Consider the following 16,641-nt stretch of genomic DNA (forward strand, 5'->3'; position numbering starts at 1 on the left):
AAGATTACTACGGTTACTAAATGAGTCACTAGATGTCAGTGCTTAGAACAGTGCCTAACCCAGAGTGCTCAATGGATGTGAGTTATTATGATTCACCTCCCGAGTCTCTAAACGTGCCAGACACAGGAGAAACAAAGAAGAAAAAAAGACCTATTCATTCATTCATTCTCTCAACAAAAATCGATTGAGAGCCTGTGTATGACCCACACGGAGCTGGGAGCTGGCGATATGTATCCCTACCCTCAGGAAGCTCAGAGTCTGGTAAGAGAGGGCGGGGGACAATTCACGTAAACAGCTCAAAATACACACCAGCAAGGCGTGGGCTAGACCAGGAAGGGAAGGAACGAGACGCCGTAATAGAAACTGGGGCAGCAAAGGAGTTGGATGGTCAGGAAAGGCCTCTCTGATATTTAAAGTACAATATGAAGATGAAATGGAGCCAAAACACAGAGTGGAAGAGTAAAGTGGCTGGAGGGCACATGAGGTGAGAGAGGCAGGGCCAGGTCATTCAAGCTCTGTTGGCTGCTGTGTCCTGAACGCAACCAAAAGCCACTGGATGGTTGTAAGCAGTGAAGCAACAGGAACTCCCCTGCATCTTTCTATGGGGATATTGTCATTCTTCTTTCATTCATTTATATTTATTTATTTGGCTTTGTCATGTCCTAGTTGCCACGTGCGAGATCTTCGACCCTCATTGCAGCATGCGGGATCTTTAGCTGGGGCATGTGGGATGTAGTTCCCAGACAAGGGATGGAACCTGCGCCCCCTACACTGGGAGTGCAGAGTCTTAGCCACTGGACCAACAAGGAAATCCCTGCAATTCCTCTTTTACTAAAAAGGAAACTGAGGCCCAAGGTCACACTGCTGATAAATGGTGCAGCTGGAACTAGAACAGGTCTCGTAAGCCCTAGCTCAATGAACCTGCCAGTTCACCCCACACTGCTCACCCACCCATGTCCCATACAGTGGGAACCAAGTGCATAGGGTAAGAGCTCATTACCTCCAAATGCCCTTCACCTGCTCGTGGGGTCATGGCGCCTGCCTTGATTTAAACTCATACCACACCCAGGACTCTGCCATGTGCAACTGGCTGTCCAGTGAAAGTTTTCACATCAGTGGTTTCTGCAAATGAACTGCTTCCCCGCACTTTTTCTCACCACTGTTTCCATCCCCCGCAGTCACCAGAGTTGACACCCAAGCCAACAACCACAGGTAAACGTGTCTCTCCCTGGGACACAGAGTTAAACACACAGCCACAGAGATGCGTCTTGGGCCCAGAATGGAAGGGGCCAAGGTGCCAGGGATGACAAATCCCCCAAGAATCCAGCTCAAAGCTCCCTCCCCTCAAGAGACACCCCTCCTCAAAATAGGCAGAGGGGTCAGGAAGACTCGTGCAAACAGCTGATCCACAAAACCCCACTGTGTCCATGACTTTCCCCACCTTGGCACTTTCTATTTTTATCAGGAGGGTGAGAGGGGGTTGCCAGGTGGGGCTACGCCGCTGTTTATGTCTGAAATTTGAAAAGATGCACAGTGTACTTGGGAGAAGGCGTTTGCAGTTAAAGGAATTTTGAAGGAGAATTTCAAACCCAGCAGGGTGAATAGGTGCCTTGTCCTCTTGGCTTTTGACTCTGGAAAAGCCACGTTTCCAACCAAGGCATGCAGAGGGGCCAGAGACGGGGAAAAAATGCACGGGTGTGAGATTTGGACAGGTAGTGGGACCCAGCTCACCTGGGCACAGGCAACAGCTAATTTTCAGACTGGGGGTGCTGGGGGAGGATCTCCTTTGACCCTCTAGTGTAACTTCTATTTATTTCTTCACCAGATAATTCACAGACTGTCCTTGTCCTCTTACACTCCCCAGTACATCCCCACTCACTGATAGCCGTTCTCTCCTCTGTGTCTGTCATCTCTCTCCTCTCTATTGGGGAGTTTTATCGAGTATTAATTTTCTCATGGGCTTTTCTGGTGGCTCAGACAGTAAAGAATCTGCCTGCAATGCAGGAGACCAGGGTTCGATCCCTGGGTTGGGAAGATCCCCAGAGGAGGAAAAGGCACCCACTCCAATATTCTTGCCTGGACAATCCCATGGACAGAGGAGCCTGGGCTACAGTCCATCAGGTCGCAAAGGGTCAGAGACAACTGAGAGACTAAGCACACACACACAAATTTCCTCGTATGTTCATATTTGCTTCTTATGGCTTTAAGCACTCTCATTTGTCAATTTTCTGTTTTTGAATTAAATCGTAAGTGTTCCCTTGGTAGCTATATGGTGCACACACACACACAAACACACACAGCTTAGGACCTAGTCAACCATTTTACTCTGTGGGCATACCAGTGGGACTTGATGGTCCTATTCCTTCAATTGTGGAAAAGGGGAAGCAACAAAGAGCAATTAAATGACACCACCCCCTAAGTTAAATGAATTTTACCATGTCCCTTTCCTTCATCCTTCAAAGGTTAAAGTGGCTCTGAAACAACTCTGTGGAGAACTTCTAGCCTGAACTATACATGCCCTTATGAAACCAAGGATCCTCAGGAAGGCTGGCACTACTTTTGTGGGGATGAACATCTGACTTGATCCAGGAACTAAGATGAACTTAATGCCATGGTTCCATGGTGAGATCTGGCCAGTGTGTATAAAAAGATCATAGCTGTTGACCTCATTCATTTGGGCTTACGGGTAAATGCCATGAAGCACCAGATTCATATCTGTGCCTATAAGCTGCAAAAATGCAACAGTAGTTCAAAAAAGGAATTTAAAGACTTCCCTCGTGGTCCAGGGGTTAAGACTCTGCTCCCAATGCAGGGGGCATGAATTCTATCCCTGATCGGGGAAAATTACACATGCCTTGTGGTGCACCTCCCCTCAAAAGAGAATGGATTATGTTACTGAACACTGCGGGGATAAACTGAATTTAAAAGTTCATTAACTGCAAAGTCCTAATAGCCACAAGATGCAGCTGTCATGCAATCAAGCCCCGGTTGTGTCTGTGGCTGATGGAAATTCATCATTTGACACTTGCCCACATTTCTTTTTCTCTAGAACCCCATACCGGCATCACTTTTCTTTGGGTGTCAGGGTCTCTGGCATATCCTTGCATTTCTCTCCAAAGCCTCTTTTCCTCCCTGTTTTCTGCCCTTCTACTTTCTCCTTTCGTTAGCTACAGTATGAAATTAAAGTATATTTTAACATTTGTCAACTACAATTTAATGTTCCCTGTTCTTATACTCGGGACTTCCCTCGTGGCTCAGCGGTAGAAAATCCACCTGCCAATGCAGGAGACATGGGGTTTGATCCCTGGGTCAGGGAGATCCTCTGGAGGAGGAAATGGCAACCCACTCCAGTAGTTTTGCCTGGGACAACCCCTCGACAGAAGAGTCCTGGCAGGCTACAGTCCATGGGGTTGTAAATAGTCAGACATGATTTAGCAGCAGCCATTCTAATGCTAAATGCAGACGTGTGGAATTGCAGACCCAGCATTTCCCTGAGCCCCAGTCCCACATTTCTTCTGCTGTCTTGCCTTCTTCCCCTGGATGTCTCTCCACCTCGGAAAACCAAGCTTGTCTACAATGGGACTCGCTGTCTTGTCTCCCCAAGCCAGCTGCCCTTCCCCACTGCCCATTTCCTGATGCTGCTAAGTTGCTGCTGCTAAGTCACTTCAGTCATGTCCGACTCTGTGTGACCCCATAGACAGCAGCCCACAAGGCTCCCCCGTCCCTGGGATTCTCCAGGCAAGAACACTGGAGTGGGTTGCCATTTCCTTCTCCAATGCATGAAAGTGAAAAGTGAAAGTGAAGTCGCTCAGTCGTGTCCTACTCCCAGCGACCCCATGGACTGCAACCCACCAGGCTCCTCCGTCCATGGGATTTTCCAGGCAAGAATACTGGAGTGGGGTGCCATTGCCTTCTCCAAGCAGCCTCTCTCCTTTCCTGATGGGACTCCCCATTCCCGGTCATTCAGCTTCAGAAGGTTGAGACCATTCTTGATTCCTGCTTCTCTCTCTCTCTCAAGATCCAGTGTCTTTTATTCTCCCTTTCAGATGTCCTTTCCTGCCAATTCTCGCCATCATAATATTTATCCAACCACCCATAAATGAATTTTGCTGATCCTTCAGTGTTTTGACACATACTATATTTAAATGTTTAAGTTAATCACCATTGATTAACTTAACAAGATCTAGATAGTTGGTTTCTCAAGGAAAACAACAACTACGGCTACTGTTACCACTGCTAGTACATGACCCAGCAACATGGAGCCTGAACTCCTGAATGGTAACATTTGGGTGAAGCTGGCTAGTGGCTGGTGGCTGTCCCTTTGGATGGGCCACACCCTCTCCAGTTTAACGCCTCTGGTTTGAGTAAAAGAAGCCAAACAAAAAGGAGTACTCATGGGAAGATGACATTTCTATCAAGTAAAAAATAGACAAAATTGGTCCATCAGTGAGGTCAGAACAGTGATCTCCAGGGGGGTGAGGAGGGGGGAGCTATTGACTAGAAGATGAACAAGGGAATGGTCTACATCCTGATTTGGTTGTGATTGCAATGGTGTTTGTAGATGTGAAAAAATTCACTGATTGTATACTGAAGATGCACTTCAGTCTACGTAAACGATACAGCAACAGAAAAAAAGGGAGGGGGAAAATGGTATAATGCCTAGTACCAGACACAGGCTAGGTGCTCAATAAAAGACTGATATTAGCATTTTAAGTATGAGGGTTCTGAAGCCAGGAGGCCTGGGTTAGAGGCCTGGTTCTATCATTTAGCAACAAAATGAACCTGAGCAGCTTCCCTGTCCTCAATTGCTTCATCAGTGAAATAAAGCCAACAAGACCTCATTGAGTCAGTGTGAGGTTTAACGAAGCATTTAGCACAAGTCCTGGCACATAGTAAATACCCAGTAAATATTACTGTGAAAAACAGAAAGTCTGACACTGGTTACAACATGGATGGACTTTAAAGACATTATGCTAAGTGAACAAGCCATCAATAAAGGACTACCACTGTGTGATTCCAGTCATACGAGCTACCTAGAGTAGTTGGACTCATAGAGACACAAAGTGGACTGGTGGTTGCTGGGCACTGGGAGGAGAGAGAGGGCATGGGGAGTATAATGGATATAGCGTTTCAATTTGCAAAGACGAAAAAGGTCAGGAATTGGATGGTGGGGATGGTTGTACAATGGTGTGCATTTACTTACTACCATGGAACTGAACTGGATATTTTAAATTGTTAAAATGATAAATTTTATGTGTGTTTTATAATAATAAACAAATGACAAATATATAAACACACCAAAAAATATTACTATGATGATGACGCTGTGCTAACCCATGAAAAAACTGAAATCCCGTTTTTTTTAAACTTGAAATTTTGAGACTAATCAGACAGCCCTCCAGCATCTTAATAATGCCTATTTTTACGCCTATTTTTATGATTCTTTCAAGATTAAAATGCTAACAAGTAAAAGTCCTAAGAATAAAAAATAATATACTGAAATACAGCTTTGTCCCCTTATGTATTCTGGGTTTTCTCCTCTTGAAGGAATACACAGTAAGAAGCCGAATAGATGAAGAAGAGTAACTAAAATGTCAAGAGGACTATCCCCCAGCACTGTATACCAAATGAGTGCCAGGTTTTGTGGGGAAAAGTCATGCCTGTGTCTTAGCAGGTCATTTTCAAACTATGGAGTTGCTGTCTGTCCCTCTTATGTTTCATTTCTAGAAAGCATTTGTTTAGGGGCTATTTTATTTGTTCATATGATACCAATTTTGTTTCTCTACTAAAAGGTGTGAAAATCTAGGAAAATTTCTCCAGAATGATACAATATTTATCAGTGAAAGGAAACAAAAAGATCAAGCCCAATGTGACAAGGGCTGGGTGATCAGTTTCAAAGACTCTGATGGCTGGAATAAAGGGAAAAACAATGAAGAGCCAGCTCGGGTCCAGGTGTGGGAGATGCCCCATAGGATTCAGGGTGATGAAGAGATAAGATGGGAAAGCTCTGGGAGCTGTGGGGTCTGGAATTACCTAGAGAAGCATCCTTCTATCCCTCTTCTTACCCCAGACCTGTTGTAATTGGTGATGACGATGATGCTATGATGATGACTATGATGGTAGAAACCAACACATTAACACCTCAATCAGCGTCACTCCCTGCGTATCCTCAATAATAAAGCACAAGTGAGTCACGAGTGAAACGTTTGCCGTGACTTTCTCTTTTATAAATGGCAGGGTTTATTGAAAATAGAATCTGCGATGAATTCAGGGGGGAAAAAAATCAAACTGAATCTTCAAGAAATGAGTTTCCTTAAACACGTCCTTCAACTTCTATGTCTTAAGTGACACAGCACTTTCCTCTCACTGTACGTCATTGTTCCACACAGTCCTGTATGGAACTGTGTTTCATTAACGTACCCCATGCTCTTTATTATTAGAACCTTTCCCTCTGAGTTCATCACTCACACAGTGTTGAAGAAATAAAACACTTTTCAAATGTTCCAGTAGTTCTCAGAAGACTTGGCTTCCTGGCCCACAGTTCTGCTATAAGAGGGCTATTTCTATACCATCTGTCTATGGTCTTTTGCTTCCAAAAAGGATCACAACGTTTTCTACACACATTACGTATAGTGTTAATCATTGCCACGCTCTAGGAGGTGAGTATTTTTAACTTCTTTTACAAACCCAGAGACCAGCAGACAGAAGAGAATGCACTTATTCAAGGACATCAAACTGCAGTGAAGGGGACCAGAGAAGAAAATTAACCACCTTGCACCTTGAGCTAGATCATTTGCTCGGTGCTGACATCCCAGCTCTTATTCTAATTCTCATAAAAATTCCATAAGTTTGCTCCATTTTACAGATGAGAACATCAAGACCCAGTGAGGTTACACAACTTGCTCTAGATGTCTGTGCCAGAACTGGGATTCATGCCTATAGCTCTTGAACACACCGGGACCCTTCCCCCACCTCAACACTGTTTTGTTGCTTGAGATAAGCCCTTTTGTGGTGGCCGGCATGCGAACAGTCCGATGGTTTTAACTGCCTACAAGTTTCATTATCAACCAAAAGCATGACATAGCGCTAAGACTCAACAAACTTGTTGACCATACCACCTGACCCAGTCTGATCTCGGAACCCAAGCAGAGTAGGGCCTGGTTAGTACTTGAATGGGAGACTCAACAATCTCTGGTGGCATCGGTAGGTGCAAAATGCCCAAATGGTGAGAGGGGAAAGTTGTCTTGGCTCTGCCCTGGTCAGTCCACAGCCAAACTTGGGCATCCAGTGCTGGGAATTACACATCAGAGGAACAGCCACAAACAGGAGTTTCCAGAGAGCGAGGAAGTCAGAAGGAAACTCCTTCAGGAAATAGTTGAAGGACCTGTGGGCATTCTACTATGAGAAAAGACACAGAAATTCTTCTTGAGCTAAATGAAGCCTGTCCTACAGAGACTGGGACAAATCTGTTGTCGCAGAGAGCAAGCTAGAACACTCACTCATACAGGAGTATTGGAAAGATGCTTCAGATGAATTCTGCAAACACGTTATACTTGAACTGGTGAGGCATTTACATGGCATCACCATGACAGGGTCAATAACAAGCACTCCATGGTAATACAGTTACATGGACCAGGAGACTGGCCATCCTCTAAGAGTCAGTTTAATGGAGAGTGGAAACCAGCCTCCAAGATGCCGCTCAGCCATCCCCAGACCCATATTCACACCTTTGTATGTTCCTTCTCACACTAATTCAGGGCTGGCCCTATGTGACCAACAATCTACAGTGAATATGACCATCTGTGACTTCCAAAGCTAGGGTATAAAAGCACTGTGGCTTCCCCTTGGGCTCTCGCATCACTCACTGTCATGGAAGCCAGGTGTCGTGCCATGAGGGTGTCCCACTGGCAGTGCCCATCCTGAGATGACCTGAAGCCACTGGCCAAGAGCCAATACCAACTTGTAAGCCATGTGAGTGAGCCACCTGAGACCTGGATCCTCCAGCCTTGGTCAAGTCTTCAGATGATGGAGCTGCAGCTAACGTCTTGACCACAATGGCATGAGATGGCCCAAGCCAGAAGTGCCTGGGCTAGCTTCTCCCAAATTCCTCATCCATAGAAACCATGAGAGACAGTGACTTAAGCCACCAAAATCTTGCAGTCAAGTGACACACTGCCATAAAAACTGGGATATGGAGCCACGGCATCCTAGAAGGGCTATCTCAAGTGCCCTGTCCTAGAAATCAGCCCCAGCCCAAGCGAAGACACAGAAAAAGTTGTCCTCAACATTCTTTAAGAGCACTTCCTAGCTCAGAGATTGTCTTGTTCTGTGATTTTTTGACTGAATGAGTAAACCTGCTGAAAGATGCTTCTCAAACATAAGCAGATACAGAAGACACCTTATTAAAATGCAGATCCTGAGTCTGGGGTGGGCCTGAGGGTCTGCATTTCCAAAAAGCTCCAGCTGACCTTTCCAGTGTGTCAACAAGTCTGAGCAGCAAGAGGTTAGAACTTCCCAATGACAGCAGACCGGGTCAGGGCCTGGAAAAGGCAGGGGGCAAACTACAAAGTGTTCAGCAGAGGAGGGAAAACCAGGATCAGAAATACTATACAAGGAGTTCTCTTGTGTAGACACCTGAATGGAACAGGGGAATGTCCATATGCCACCAAGGGCTTTCAGACACTCAGGTCCTTTGATTTGCTGAACATGGTCTTTAAAGTGTTCAAATGCTTTCCCATCATGCTGGGTTTTCTACAGCTGTAAGGGCAGGCAGTGTGGAGTCATGCCAACCAGTACTCATTCACTACCTCTCAGTCTCTTGGTGTGTAAAATGGAAATAAAAACTACCTGCCAGGCTGTGGTATCAAGCAGTGTTTGGCATGCAATAGGTATCTATTATATGCTTTCTAGCCTCAATACAATCTAGATAATCAATAAACATTCATTCCCTTCATTACAAAGATTAACTACCTAATTAATATTTGTTCCTGAATTGAATTATCCTTCACTAGCCCCACCTCTCCTGAGACATATGTCAGACATGATCCATTTCACAAATGAGGGTATGGTTTGTTCTCACCAGAGAGCATCAACTGAATGAATACTGACAGGGGGAATCCATGACCTTCCTGTTTGAATTTTAAGGATTGTCTTTTTTCTAGAAGGGTCATTTCCTCTGGTCTGGACACTGAGGTCAGTAACTAGTAAGATTTCATCCCAAAGACACTGTTTTCCTACGAGGGGTTCTGATCACCATCTTGTCAGCTATGCCCAAAGTGTTCTGCAACTTAGATACCTGACTCAGAAAAACCAACAGACTCAGGTAGAACAGGGGTGAAGTCAGAGCCGGCAACCAAGGGAACACCTTATAACCCCAGCTCCCAGGACCAGCAGGTGGACTGGGCACCACACCCTCCTCAGGCCCAGGGCAGGGAAGGGATGGGGGGGGGGTGGGGGCACCTCCAGAGAATGTGCTGGGCCAGGGCCAGTCCCACCCCTCCAACAGGGGGAAATATCCACACAATTCTAGAGTAGTCACACTGGGGAAACTGAGGCAGTCTGGCCCTCTTTAATGGAGGAAAAACTGGGTCTATTATCTCCGTAATGGGGCAGCCCACAAAGATCCCACCCCTTGTGCTTCTCCATTCAGTCCCTACCCAGTGACGGGTCTAGCGGCTTCTACCACACTGACCAAAGCCGCTAAATCTTATGTCAGTCACCAGCAGTTTCCTCCCTAAGGATGCTGAAGGCCACCAGCCAGCCTGCGTCCCCCAAAAGTGCTGAGGCTGAACCGCCAGCTCGCATAGCAGCAAAGCCAGTGTGACTTTGGGTATGAATTCAGACCCGGCCTTGAGAGGTAATTCCATCACCCTCTGAGCCTCCGTTTTCACTTTTTTTTTTTTTTTTTTTTTGCGGGAGGTAAAGTAGTTGTAATATGTATCTCCTTGGGCTCTTTGGGAAAATTAAATGAGATATTAATGTGTATTAAGCAGCCAGCTCACAGAAGGTCTTCAAATGCTGTTAGTTCTTTTATTCTTTTGCCTGGAATCAAAATTAAAGAGGGTGGTGTCTGCAGCTACTGGAGAATTCCTGCTCCGTTTGAAATACATCCTTGTCTGTCTCTCCTGGATTGTGAAGACCCTCAGCCTTTGATGCTGAGCTTCCAGCCCCAGAACGCCTCCCCGCAGTCCCCTAACCTCCTTTGCCTCCTCCGCACTCCCCTGCCTTCTCGGAGCACCCCGTCCCCAAAAACTTTCACCCAGTTCCCCAGGAGAGTCCTTCCGGAGCGCGGCCGGGGAGCAGGGGGCCGCGCCCCTCGCTATCGCATCTTGCGGAGCATCAGCCGTAGACCCCGCGCGCGCGCCGGAGAGCCCGGTCCGGCCGCGGCGGCCGCGGAGCCCGGCCCGCCGGGGGCTGCCAGTGCCGGTGCGGCCCTCCGGGGCCCCCTCCGACTGCGGAGCGGCCCGACCGCATTGCAGACGCGGGGCCCTACAGCTCTTCCCGCGCCGCCGTCCTCCCGCGGGCCCCGGTATTGCCGGGGCCGCGCTGCCGTGGGAAGCTCTCCTCTGGCGCCCTGCGCGCCGGGCGGCTTCTCCCGCTGCGCGCCGGACCGGAGCCGGGGTCCAGCGCGCTCCAGCAGCCTCTGCCTTCCCCTCCCCCTGTCGGCCGCCCCTCGGGTCCCCCGGGGGTGGGGTTTCCCTTCGCGCTCGCCCCCCTCCGCCCCCTCCCGGGCCCTCCCCTCCCCCGCCCGCCCCTATGTATGTGTCACCGCGCGCCGTGCCCGCCCGCCTGCCCGCCCGCCCACCTACCTTCCCGCCGCTCCAGAGTGGGCTCGCAGAGCTGAGGACGCGTGCGGCGCTGCTCAAGGTCTCTCTCTCTCAGCACCCTCGCCGGCCGGCATCTGACACGGGTGTCAGGGGGCTCCGGGCGCCTTTCAGCATCCCTTCCCCTGGCCGACCGGGACTCCGCTACCCAGACGCCGCCGCTGCGGCCACCGCCCGAGGGGACCTGCGGACAGGACGCCGGCAGGAGGAGGGGTGCGCAGCGCCCGCCCAGAGCGTCTCCCCCGCGGCGCGGCCAGACCCGGGCCTCCCGGCCCCAGGAGCCCCCGCTGTCTCGCCAAGTGTATGGGACTGAAGTTCTTGGAGAAGGAAATCCAACTCTTGAAGGTAACCGTCTCCTGCCCTCCGGAGGGAGGCTCTCCCAGCGCGCCTGGCGAGCCGGGGGAGGTGCTGTGGCTCCCCCTCTGTGCCGGAGGCTGCGCTGCCTCGGTCTCCCCCTCTCCTGGGAGGCGTGTGCTACGGACCCCCGACATACACCCGCTGCGTCCGCAATGGACTTGAGCAAACTTTCTGGCTGTTGCAGACTCAGCGTGGATGGGGCTAGGGAACACGTGAGGAGGGGCTCTTGTCTCCCGGAAGAGAGAGCAAAGGAGACTTCGCTCCAAACTCCCGTCTGTTTTCAACCCCAGGGTCTGGGAGGAGCTGTAGTGGACAGAGTAGCTGCTTCAGAGTCAGAGAACTGTGGGTCCCAATCCCGCTGGGCTACTTTTGAGTTGACGGGGGTGGGGAGATGCTTCATCTTCCCGAGCCTTGGCCTGTCCTCTGTCAGAGGCGAAACAGGAGGCTTCCTGACAGCAGAGTGATTGGACACCGAATGAAATGACAAGGCAGTGTGCCAGGTACCCAGCAGGTGCCTAAGCAGAGGCTGAGAGAACCCCCCATTTGGTCCCACTTCCTTGGCCATTGGGCACCTGGAGGTGGGGAAAAAGCCGGGAGAAATTGGCAGACCCTGGGACAGGGTGCCCGCAAGAGAGCCAAGAACAGTGCTCTGAACATGCCACCCAGGAGGAGCATTCCTCAAGGAAGAAGAGGAGAGATGAGGACCCAGGGCCACAGGTAGCCTTTCCATCTCTAGGTTCCCCTGCAGGAGAAGCCAGTGATGGTGCAGCAGGATGGGGTAACCCCCATTACCCCTGGGGTTGGGTAGGCAGTTGCCAATGTCAGTGGAACCCATGTCCTAGGCTAGAGCAGACTGTAGGAGTGGGCGTCATTTCTTATAAGGGGACAGCATCCAACCCAAACTTTTTCATCATTCTCCTCCTTGCTGTCATAAGCGGGGTTCTGATGGGGTTCTTCGAGGGTTTCACCACTAAGGAGCCCAGGGCTGCGCATTTTGATTGATGCGTAAATACTGTGGGAGTGGCTGGCTGGCCAGGAGGGAAGAGAGGAATATGCAAAGCTGAATTGGGTTAGTGTGACGTTTCAGGTCTTGGCTACTGCAGTGGGTGGGTGTCTGACAGTCTGGGGAAACCCTGAGCCTTGGAAACACCCTCATCTCTGAGGGAAAGTGATTCCAGAAATGATTAAGGGGCATGAGTAGGACTAGAACATAGGTTTTCTGAGGCCACAGTCGATCACTAGTCCTGACTGAAGGGTCCAGACGTCTGGGATGAAATCCTTCTCTTTCTTCCTTGCCTTAAGGGTTGCCAAGGAAACAGGACAGTCAGGTTGCCTGAGCTCCTGGGCAAAGGAGCTTACAAGGCTCAGTTTGATATGAGTGTTGACCTGTCAATCACTGGGCCAGGAAGAGACTACCCAGGAATGGAAAAGCAATAGGGGAGAAAAGCCAAAGGCTTATTAGGGGTGAGAATGTGGGGTGGGGGGAAATGATGATTCTAACCTGGAAGATAAAAGTACAGAACAAAAGATCTCTCCAGTTTAAAAAGTTTTGGATGAAGGAATATTCAAAAGGAAGAAAATATCCCTCAGAGAAATAATAGAATTCCTCAGGTGACATAGAGTTGTGTTCAAATTAGTTGTACTTCTGTGAAGTTTCTAGCTCTACACCGGGTACATTCATTCATTCTCTGATATCTGCAAGCGCCGCCTAGGTATCGGGCTCTGTGCTCAGTGCTGGCCCAGAGCGGGTCCTCTGTAAACGGAAGGTTTGACATGACTCAAGCAAAGCTCTCAGCACAGTGCCTGCCACCGGACAAGCACTCAAAGCTGTTTGATATTATTATTATTACTGATTTTAATATTAAGTAGAAGGTTTTCTTTCACTAGAAATTTTCAGTGAATTTCATACTTAAATTGGGATTCTCCCTTTATTATCTGAAAGCCCTCTGTTCAACAGCAAAGAATTCAGAAGGGGAAAACATATTATTACTTCTTTGGGTGGGGAGTCTGTGTGTTTGAGGGGTGAGAAACTGCACTGTCTGAGCCCTTCCTCACACCCACGCACACATTTTCCTGTGTCATCCTCTCACACACACAGTCCCATCACAGATAGCCTGCACCCCCACCTGCTGAGATGAGGCATTTCTCCATCCTCACAGACCCAGAATGGCCTGTCAGACTCCCCAGTCAGAGTTGGAATCTAAGAGAGAGCTCACCTCTTGAGCTGGTAAAGAAGAGCCATGTGGCTAAGAAGCCTGCCAGCCGAGGCAGACCGGGGTTCGAATCCCAGCTCAGCCAACTACTGGCCACATGACTTTATCTTACTTAGCCTCCCTGAGACTCAGTTTTCTTTTCTCTAAAAAGGGGAGGAAAACCTCCAACTGGGGATTTTTGTGAGGATTAAAAGATATAATATAATGCCTTGTTCAGCTCTCAGCAGGCACCACAAACCTGAATTCCTCTCCTCTAGTGGTTTCTAGCCACTCCCTCCACCCCAGGGTCCCAAATCTGTCTCAGTGAAAGACCATGTGTCCAACTTTTGATGTGGACTTTTTTTAACGATCTTTTCTAGAACCTGGTCCCTCTCAAGGCCCCTCTTGTTAGATGCTAGGAAGACCTCAGCTGAGCCAAGGGAAGCCCATGGGCCCCAGTTAGGAGTGTCATTTTCAGTCTGTTCCCACAAGAACATTTAGCACAGGAGTTGTCCAACTGCCAGTTTTGAAACCAATTTAGTGGCAGTTTAATGAAGTAGGAATAGTGTCTCCCATGTTGCAAAGGTAAGTATTGCTTCTAAAACTTTGCTTTCTGATACATACTTTGCAGTTTTACAGAAGCATATTTGTGTTGACAGTCTACATGTATATGTATTAATATACACAAATTTGGTATTTGCATAATATATTTCTCACTGCGGGTTGTGATCAAAAGAATTGGAAAGCCTCTGGTCCCAATGATGTTTCGGCTCTGAGAAACTCTTGCCTCATGGCCCCAGCTGGCAGGCACTGGGGCATCCTTGCTGCCCTTGTAGGAACAAGACCCTTAAGTATCTTGGAAGATGGAAGTTGGAGGTGGGAATGAAGGGAAAGTTCAAGGAAGAGGACAGGCCTGCTTACAAGTGGAGCAGGCAAGGGGACAGGGCTAACTGGCCGCCTTTTGAAAGGGAAGGCGGAGGGGTGGTCTATGGATGGGAACACATCTTGAAACAGGAGCTGTCCTCTCCTGGTGTCACCAGGCCACCTCTTGGCCATGCTCCCATCATATTTGATGGGAGCTTTACTGCCCCCCTTAAGAAAGCCCTGTTCCAGGGGGCAAAGGCCAGGCTGTCTGTGTGACATCTGCCCTGGGGAGCTGGGGTGGGGGCTGCAAAAGATCTGCTGCTGGGGGCGGGGCAAAAGTAGGGTTCGGGGGAGGGCACGGGATTGAGGCAAAGGGAGGACCAGAAAAAGGGGGAATTTGTAGGGAAAGCGGTAAAACAGTTCCTTTTTTCAAAAGTTGAATCCAGGGCAACAGCGGAAACGGTAGGGTTTACTTTTAAAAACTCAGAGCCTTCTTGTAAGCCGCCCGAGTATGTGTGTGTGTGAGTGTGTGTATGTGTGTGCTGGGAGGGCGGCCCTGCGGGCTGGCCTGGGTGTGTAAGAGGCGACTTTTCTCCCTCTCAATGGCCTTACAGTGTACCCTAAAGAAGCTTTTTGTTAAACTCATGAATAGGTGGATTTGGGGTGTGTGGTGCTGGGCACCACGATCGGGATATTTGGTTACCTTTGAGGTTACATGTTTTTCCTTTTAAGACACACGCTCTGAAAAGGAGCCACCTCTACTGCATAGGGTCTTGGGGGGGACGGTGCGGGGGGAGCACTTGACTGTCTCTCTGTAATTGATTTGACTTGAGGAGCGTGGATAAAGAAGGAGAAACTCAAGATTGGGCAGCTCTCAGTGTCCAGCCTGTGGGGAGACAGCCTCTCTTCTGTCCAGGGACTGAGACTCTTCTCAGCCCCTGGACTCTGGGCCTCAGAGATGGAACGTGGCAGTTCGCAGACCACTGATGTCCAGGGCTTCAGGGCCAGGGAGGACGCTCATTTAAGAGATGGCAGAGGGGGACTGAGGCCTAAAAAGGAAAAGGTATTGTGCACCAGGCCGTGCAGGTCAATGAGGATCTGGATGGGAACATTGCCCTTCAGGCCCTCATCCTGAAACATACCATGTTCATGGAAACTTCATTCATTCATTCATCCTTTCAACAGCACTTGCCACATGCCAGGCACTGCAGTAGGCATGGATAACACAGCAGTACATCAAACAGTTCGCTCTTCCTGCCCTGCAGCTGCCCATGGTCTAATGGGGAAGGCGGGTTATAAACAACTTGACCCTGACTCCTCATTTCTATAAGACAATGGTTCTAAACTGGAGAGCTCGTGTGTACCCCAGGGAATATTTGGTCATGTCTGTAGATACTTAATGTTGTTGCTGTGAGAGAGGAGTGATACTGCCTGCTGACCTTTAGTGGGTAGAGACCAAGGATGCCGCTGAATATGTATGATGCACAGGACAGTGCCTTCGCCTCAACAAGAGAGAATTGACCAGCCCCAAATGTCAATAGTGCCAAGATTAAGAAACCCTGCTCCACATCATCATTTAGTCCCTGGGTCAGGCCATGTCCGACTGTGTCTAACAGCAGAAAAGTAAGCCAGGGGTAGGAGGGCAAGAAGAGAGAGTGTGGCAGGTGAGTAAGAGCAGACAACAAATGAAAAAAAGAGCCAGGGCCACAGAGGTAAAGTAGAGATAACTTGGACTTTGGTGGCCCAGATCCAAGTTGAAATCCTAGCTACAAGCACTTGGGCAAGTCATCTGCTCTGAGCCTCAGTTTCTGCACCTATGAAATGGGGGACATGTGGGACAGTTTGAGAGAATTCAAGATAAAGCAAATAAAGGAGCTGACACACTATCCAATAAAGTAGCAGCTGTTATTATTATCTGAGGTTTTTAAAGATCCCACTCTGGAAAGTTACCGCATCAGCCGGTGTAGACGTGATTATGAGGTCCAAGAAGATTGCTGTTTGGAGCACAGTTGCCATAGTAATGCCTTCTGCTTGTAAGGGTGGGGGGTCAGCTCCTCCTCCTCATACATATAGCTCTCAGCAAGGGGTGAGAAGATGGGTCAGGCTTTGCTTCAGTGAGAAGCCCAGTGTGTGCATTCTCCACTGTGAGGCTCCCTGGACTTGGAGTCACATGAACTGTGCTGTGTGATGTGAGGAAATTGCTTCACCCCTCTGAGCCTCCGTTTCTTTATCTGTAAAATAGAGATACTAAGGCCTGCCCTCACAGGTCCAAATTAGTGAGAAGTTACTGTCTAGGAAGCTGCCTTTTGGGGTGCCTGTAAAGCCCAAGCTGGTTTTGTATCTGGTGTACATTGTACCTGAGCCAGGACTGGACACACACAGACAGGCTGAACGTATAAATGAAT

General features: G+C 48.9%; 1 protein-coding gene across 1 annotated transcript in view; it reads left to right on the forward strand.

Annotated features, from left to right (window-relative positions):
* ACAN (aggrecan) overlaps positions 10,801-16,641 on the forward strand; it is a 67,761-nt gene continuing 61,920 nt past the window's right edge. Inside the window, exon 1 of the mRNA XM_018066613.1 lies at positions 10,801-11,168. The gene's annotated coding sequence lies outside the window, so the exon portion shown is untranslated. The remainder of the gene's footprint in view (positions 11,169-16,641) is intronic.

Source organism: Capra hircus, chromosome 21 (assembly GCF_001704415.2).
Source record: "Capra hircus breed San Clemente chromosome 21, ASM170441v1, whole genome shotgun sequence".
Taxonomy (NCBI): Eukaryota; Metazoa; Chordata; class Mammalia; order Artiodactyla; family Bovidae; genus Capra; species Capra hircus.